The sequence below is a fragment of the Trichechus manatus genome, unplaced genomic scaffold, assembly GCF_000243295.1.
Source record: "Trichechus manatus latirostris isolate Lorelei unplaced genomic scaffold, TriManLat1.0 scaffold00323, whole genome shotgun sequence".
NCBI classification, from domain to species: Eukaryota; Metazoa; Chordata; class Mammalia; order Sirenia; family Trichechidae; genus Trichechus; species Trichechus manatus.
The window spans coordinates 444,082-450,081 of record NW_004444259.1 but is presented as its reverse complement, the minus strand read 5'-3'; the positions used below and the strand labels follow the sequence as shown (position 1 = coordinate 450,081).

Genomic DNA, 6,000 nt, shown 5'->3' with positions numbered 1-6,000 from the left:
GGAGAGGAGGGGGAGAAGGAAGGGAGTAAGCCAGGGAGGCAGGGGATGGGGGGGAGAGGAGGGAAGAGAGTGGAGGGAGAGGAAGGACCATCCCTCCAGGATCACCAGGGTGTCCTGAGTGCTTTAGTTTAACCCTCTGGGGCCATGGGGCAGGGTTTAGCAAGTTCCAGAAACCAACACAGACGAGACGTGCCAAGCCTCCAGCGCCCATCACCAAGCAGGACCATCGTCCACGTGACCTTGGCCCTGGGTGGGCCGCAAGGCTGACCCTAACTTTGCCATGTCTTTGAACACTCTCCCTTCTGTCCTCTCTCACTCCCTGATGGCCGGGGGTGGGGGGAGCCCTCTGTCTTGAAATAGCAGGCAGCCCTGCGCCTGCTCTGGGCCAAGCTGGCTGCAGGGAAGGAGAGGGAAGGGCAGCAGGAGGAGGCCCAGGCAGGACTGGGCTGCTCCTCACCCCTGCCTCTGCTCATAGGAAGTCGCCCCGGAGTCCATCTACACAGGGATGGAGCAGCCCCCACGTGGCTCCCAGCACCTCAGCTCCCCTCTGAGATTAGGCCCCTGGGCTGGCCGGAGGGGGAACCTACATTTTCCCCTCCCCATCTTTCAGGGGGCTCAGGAGGCCAAGCTGATCTGGTCTGTCTGGGGTCATCAGCCTGGGTCCACTGCCTGGGCTTCTTCCCAGCCACCTGGGGAATGTCCTCCCTGACACCCTCATCTGGAAAGCACCCCACTAGGGAGCTTTCCTTAGGGGTACAACCCCTCTTAAGTACCTGGCCATGTGCCAAGCACCCTTCCCTCATCTCATCTTCACAACAGCTCCATGAGATAGGTATCCTAATATGTCCATTTTACAGATGGGGAGACTGAGGCTCAGAGAGAGTAACTAGCTTGCCTGATGAAAAAGTGACAGAGCCAGGATGTGGACCCAAGTGATCTGGCTTCCTCTAAAGCTAGGGCTCTCTTAAACCTGGCCTCAAACCTAGCCCTGAAGCCTGGGCCCTGCCAAGGGCCGAGGGCCAGGCCCAGGCTTCCCGGCCCTGCGCTATCTCCCATCAGACCCTCAGCGCTGGGAGGGCCTCACTTTGGAGGGCTCAGTTTGCCAAAGATGGCACGTTATCTCTGTTTGTCCACTATCTCTGCAATGTGAAGCATTCACGGTGGCCTGAACTAAGCAGAGAAACCAGTCAATTCCAACTCATGCCAACCCCATGTGTGTCAGAGTACAGCTGTGCTCCATAGGGTTTTCAATGGTGATTTTTGGGAAGTAGATTGCCAGGCCTTTCTTCCAAGGCACCTCCGGGTGGTCTCGAACCTCCAACTTTTGGTTAGTAGCTGAGTGCTTAACTGTTTGCATCACCCAGGGATTCCGAGCTAAGGACGGACTAGGCTTGTTGTTAAAGGTAGAAAGCATTTGAGACTTGATTCCCTCTTCTTTCCGCTCTCAAAATCTGTAAAAACAACCGTGTGTGCCTCTTTGGTCTGTGTCTCCACAGCTGCCCCTTCCCCCTGTGCCACTGGTCTGTCTCAAGGATCAGATTTCGGGCGTTTTTGTTCTTATTCCAACTGGCCACCATCCACAGGCCTCCTCCCCATGGAGCTGCACTCCAGACTCCCCAGACAGGAGGCTCTGAGGTTTCCAGCTTTGAGTGCGGCTCTGCTGGCATTTGACCTCTTGCTAGCCGTTCTCTTCCTCAGCACGTCTCTGACCTCTGTTCCTAGTGCTTGGCTGAGTCTTTGAGTACAGGTAATTTTTATTAACCAGTTGCTAATTACAAAATCGAAAGCTGCATCTCCTAACCCTGATTTTGCAACATGCTATGGTACCTCCAATTGTCTTCAGGGAGAAGGGGCATCACATTCTGGAAACAAAATCCTTCTGCCTCCCTTTTCTTAGAGACAAAGATACTCCTTCTAGAATGGGCTAGGGCGAGGCATACAATGAGGAGCGATGGAATCATTAAAATCCAACAAAGGGAGGCAAGGTGTCCTGACTCCAAAAAAAGGGGGGCATCACGGAGTTCAAGATCCCCCCCTTCAGAATGACAAGTCCAAATCCCTTCTCTGTGACTTGAAGTCCAAAAAGCTCTGACAACCAATTTTATGTTTGCAAATTCAGTGGCAACATTTATTTGAGGGCAAAATTTCAGCTGGATTTAGTTAAATATTCGTATTTCTCTGCAAAAATAATAGAATGCTGCCTGATTCCACCAGAGGGCTGTGTGATATTTGGGATATGTGCCATATTACCTTTCTAAAGTCCCAAATGTTCTGAATTTGGAACCACATCTGCCCCCCAAAGTTTCAGATCCAAGACCTTGAACTTGCACTCCACTGTCCTAAGTAATCGTCTTCTCAATGCCCTCGGCAAGGGGACTATTACTTTCCCCCTTTTCAGTTGATGCTCAGAGGGGTTAAGTTAACATTGCTCCAGGACCCAGCTCAATGTTGTTGGTGGCTGGACAAGAATGCAGGTCTGTCTGCCTCCAGTGCTCTTGCTCAAACTGCCACCCTGAACTGCTGCCCTGGAGGCAGATGGCATTTGCCTTTTACCTAAAGTGAAAGTGAAGGGTACATTGACATTGGATCAGGCACTCATTGAATACAAGGTGCAATTGCCAAGGTCAAGAAATGCTAGCCTGCAAATATGAATGAGCCGGATTTTGCATTCATGCTTACTTAAGAGTTTGTTTCTCATCTTATAGTTAGAAAAGATCCTTTAGAAGACTAAGATCTGGGTAAAATGAATGTCTGGTCCTTCCACAGCACCCACTCTCATCTATGTCCTTGGTAACTAGTGTTTTCTGAGGCTCGGCCTGGCCATCAGGAGAACTTGGGAAGTTTACACCACTGGCAGTGGAGAAGCATGCACTCTCCTACCAGTGGGGCTGCTGCCTGTCCTCCCACAGGGCCCCAGCTTTTGCCTCAGTCATTCTTCTCTTTTCTTTCTTCTTTTCTCTCCCCTGGAAAAGTGACCAGGGTTGAATTCTTAGGCCTTCAATTAACAGGGAAATGCCACAAGAAGGCACAGCAAGCTGTTGATGTCCCAGTCTGGAACTCTGCTCAGCGTGTTTTGGCCAGAAGAATGGCATCTACAGAGCAGAGTGCTGGGGAGATGGGTGGAGTGAGAGCATGAGAGATGGCAAGAGGAAGAACAATGGCGAGAGTCCCGGCCAGGCGGAGATGCCCCCTTTCCCTTTTCCACCAGGCCTGGAGATGTCCAGGAGCTGCAGGGCCTAGAACAGGGAGAGCTCACGACTCCTGCCAACCTCATGGTGGGCATGGGGTCTGGGAAGAACGCTGCTCACTTTGTCCCCTGAACAGCATCTGGTTTCCAGAGTTGCCTCTTTGCCCCCAGAAAACAAGATCTGGCCGCTCAGGGCCAGGAGTTAGAGTCTCAATGATAGCGAACCTTGGTTGGCACAGACTTTGTGCCAGGCCCTGTTCAAAGTACTTTAGATGTTTAAACCCACTTCACCCTCACAACAGCTTCCAGAATCCTCATTTTCCAGAGGAGGAAACCATCTCAGGGAGGTTAAAGCAGGAGTGGAAAGCTCTGGAAGCAGTGTTGCATGCATGGGGTTGTGAGTGTCAGCTCTGTAGCCAGATGTCCTGCTTTGGCCCTGCCTTGCTGTGTGACAGTGGGCAACTCAGGTCACTTCTCTGTGCCTCAGGAAATTATAACCAGCCCTACCTCTGAGGACTGAAGTGAGAAAAGGCAGGTAAGGCACTAGTCCTGGCTAGTGGTCCCTGGCCAACATTGGCTGGGGAGGCTACCCCAGGTGGCAATGACATCACATTTGGGGAGGTGAGCCTAGCTCTCACCTGTGCTGGTAGAGGTCCCTTGAGCCCTCTATCATGCTCTTAGCCTGAGTAGACTTGGCTGCTTGGCCCTTCTCCAGAACACTATCCAGCCCCACACAGGACGTTGGTTGGGTGTGCTTTTCACGACCACGATCATTAAGAATTCTCCCTCTGAGCCAGCTGACCCTGTTCTGGGGCACCACAGTCAGGCTACAAAGGGACCCCGTTGAAGACAAAACAAAGCAAAAAGGCTCACAATGATAGATGGTGATGCGTCTCCAGGCTGAGCATCTTGCCTGCTAGTGAAAGGGTCCCAGTGTTGGTGCTGGCGCTCCACCGAGCTAGCTGCAGAAGTCCATGCAAACAGATGGCAACAGGCCTATAACAAAATCAAACCACAGTGCTCCTGAACTGTGGACGAGGGCCCCGTGCCCCAGCTGGCCTGCCCTGCCTGCTTATGCACTGCGCCCCCTGGGGACCCCACGGGAGCTCTGTTTGCTGGACGCATCCACCAAAGGACTGATCCCCCGGTGTGGCGCACTCCGCTTGGTTAGGATGCATGGACCTGGATCATGAAGACACTGTCTCTATCTCATGGGGCTACCACAGTCACACTCCTACGAGGTCCTCAGGAAAGAGGGCAGCCCTGACAGGGCCTCACTTGGGCCGGGTTCTGACCCAAGCACTTAATGGACAGACATCCCCTTGTTAAGTGCTGTACAGAAGAGGAGGCATGGGGAAGGAGGGGATGGAAGTGCCGAGGACCGTCAGGGCCAAGTTTCCTGGAGGGGATGGTGCCTGGATCTTAAGGAGCTGCAGGAGCTGGACAGGAGAGAAAAGGTGGGAAGGAGAAGGCCAGGCACAGGGAACGGCATGAGTAAAGGCTGACGGTGCCCAGTGGGGGCCAAGAGCTGCCAGTACTTCAGGGTAACAAGATGGAGGTGGAGTCTAAGGAGGGAGGCGGGGCCAGGTTCTGGGCCTCTGAAGACTTCTGAGCAAGTTTGACAGGTTCTCAGGTCACCGAGCAAGATAACTATCAGAGTAATGGATGGCTTATTGGGGAAACCAGTTAAGAGCTGACTGTAAAAGTTCAGACAAAGAATCAAGACGGATCCGATCAATGGAAAGGGGGGGACATCCTGTCTCCTGGTAGTCACACCTTTGTGTGAGCTCCTCATGGGCTGAACCTAGTGACCTGCTTCTAATAAAGAGAATACAGCAAAAGGGATGGGCTGTCCATTCTGAGATTGGGTTATAAAGACTGTGACTTCTGTCTTGCTGGCACTCCTTCCCTCTTGTGAAGCTGACTGCCTTGTTGTGAGACGCTCTGTGGAGGGGTCCACGTGGCAAGGAACTGAGGGAGGCCTCAGGCCACGGCACATGAGAACCGAGGCATCAGTCTAATAACCTGCAAAGAATGGATCCCTGCCAATGACCACCCGAGTGAGCTTGGGAACAGATCCTTCCCAGGTAAGCCTTGATGTGACTACCACCCTGGGAGAGCCCCTGAACCAGAGGACCCAGCTAAACCATGCCTGAGTTACTGACCCACAGAAACTGCAAGGTAATATACGCATGCTGTTTTAAGCTGCTGTTTTGGGGTAATTTGCTATGCAGCAATACAGAACTAATACAGCCAGCGAGCAGAGCACAGAAAAGTAGGATCTGTGATCGACACCACCTCGTTCGAATCAGCTGGATTTAGTGACTGATAAGACTGTAGGAGATGAGGGAGAGGGAGAAGTCAAAAATAATTTCAAGGAGAACGCAGGCTCTGGAGCCAGACCGGGTTCAAGTTCCCGCTCTGTCCCTCAATAACTGTGTGACTCTGGGCAAGTCATTTCAACCCTCTGAGCCTCAGTTTCTGCATTCGTAAAGTCGAGATGATAAGAGAAACTACCTTACAAGAATCTATCTTTTTCCTTTCAGGAGCTATACAGTGAGGGTTGGCATCTCTAGAAGGTTGAGCATGCATCCTTACGCCAAGACTTAAATATTTCAGTGCAGTTTCCTTGTGTCCTAAGAAGCTTGTGCCGACCCTGTGTCAGGGAACGTACTACATGGCCCGGTGCAGGGGAGGGTGGTGGGGTGCAGAGGAGGGTGGTGGGGTGCAATTCGGACTTGTCTCCCGTGACTCCTCCTGGGAGCGCCCTGTGGGTGTAGACTTTTCCTCCCAGAGATGTAAGAGACCTGAAC

At 52.5% G+C, this 6,000-nt stretch overlaps 1 protein-coding gene across 1 annotated transcript in view; it reads right to left on the bottom strand.

The window, feature by feature from the left end:
- MAMLD1 (mastermind like domain containing 1) overlaps positions 1–6,000 on the bottom strand; it is a 63,007-nt gene that overhangs the window by 32,745 nt on the left and 24,262 nt on the right. The gene's annotated exons all lie outside the window — the stretch shown is intronic.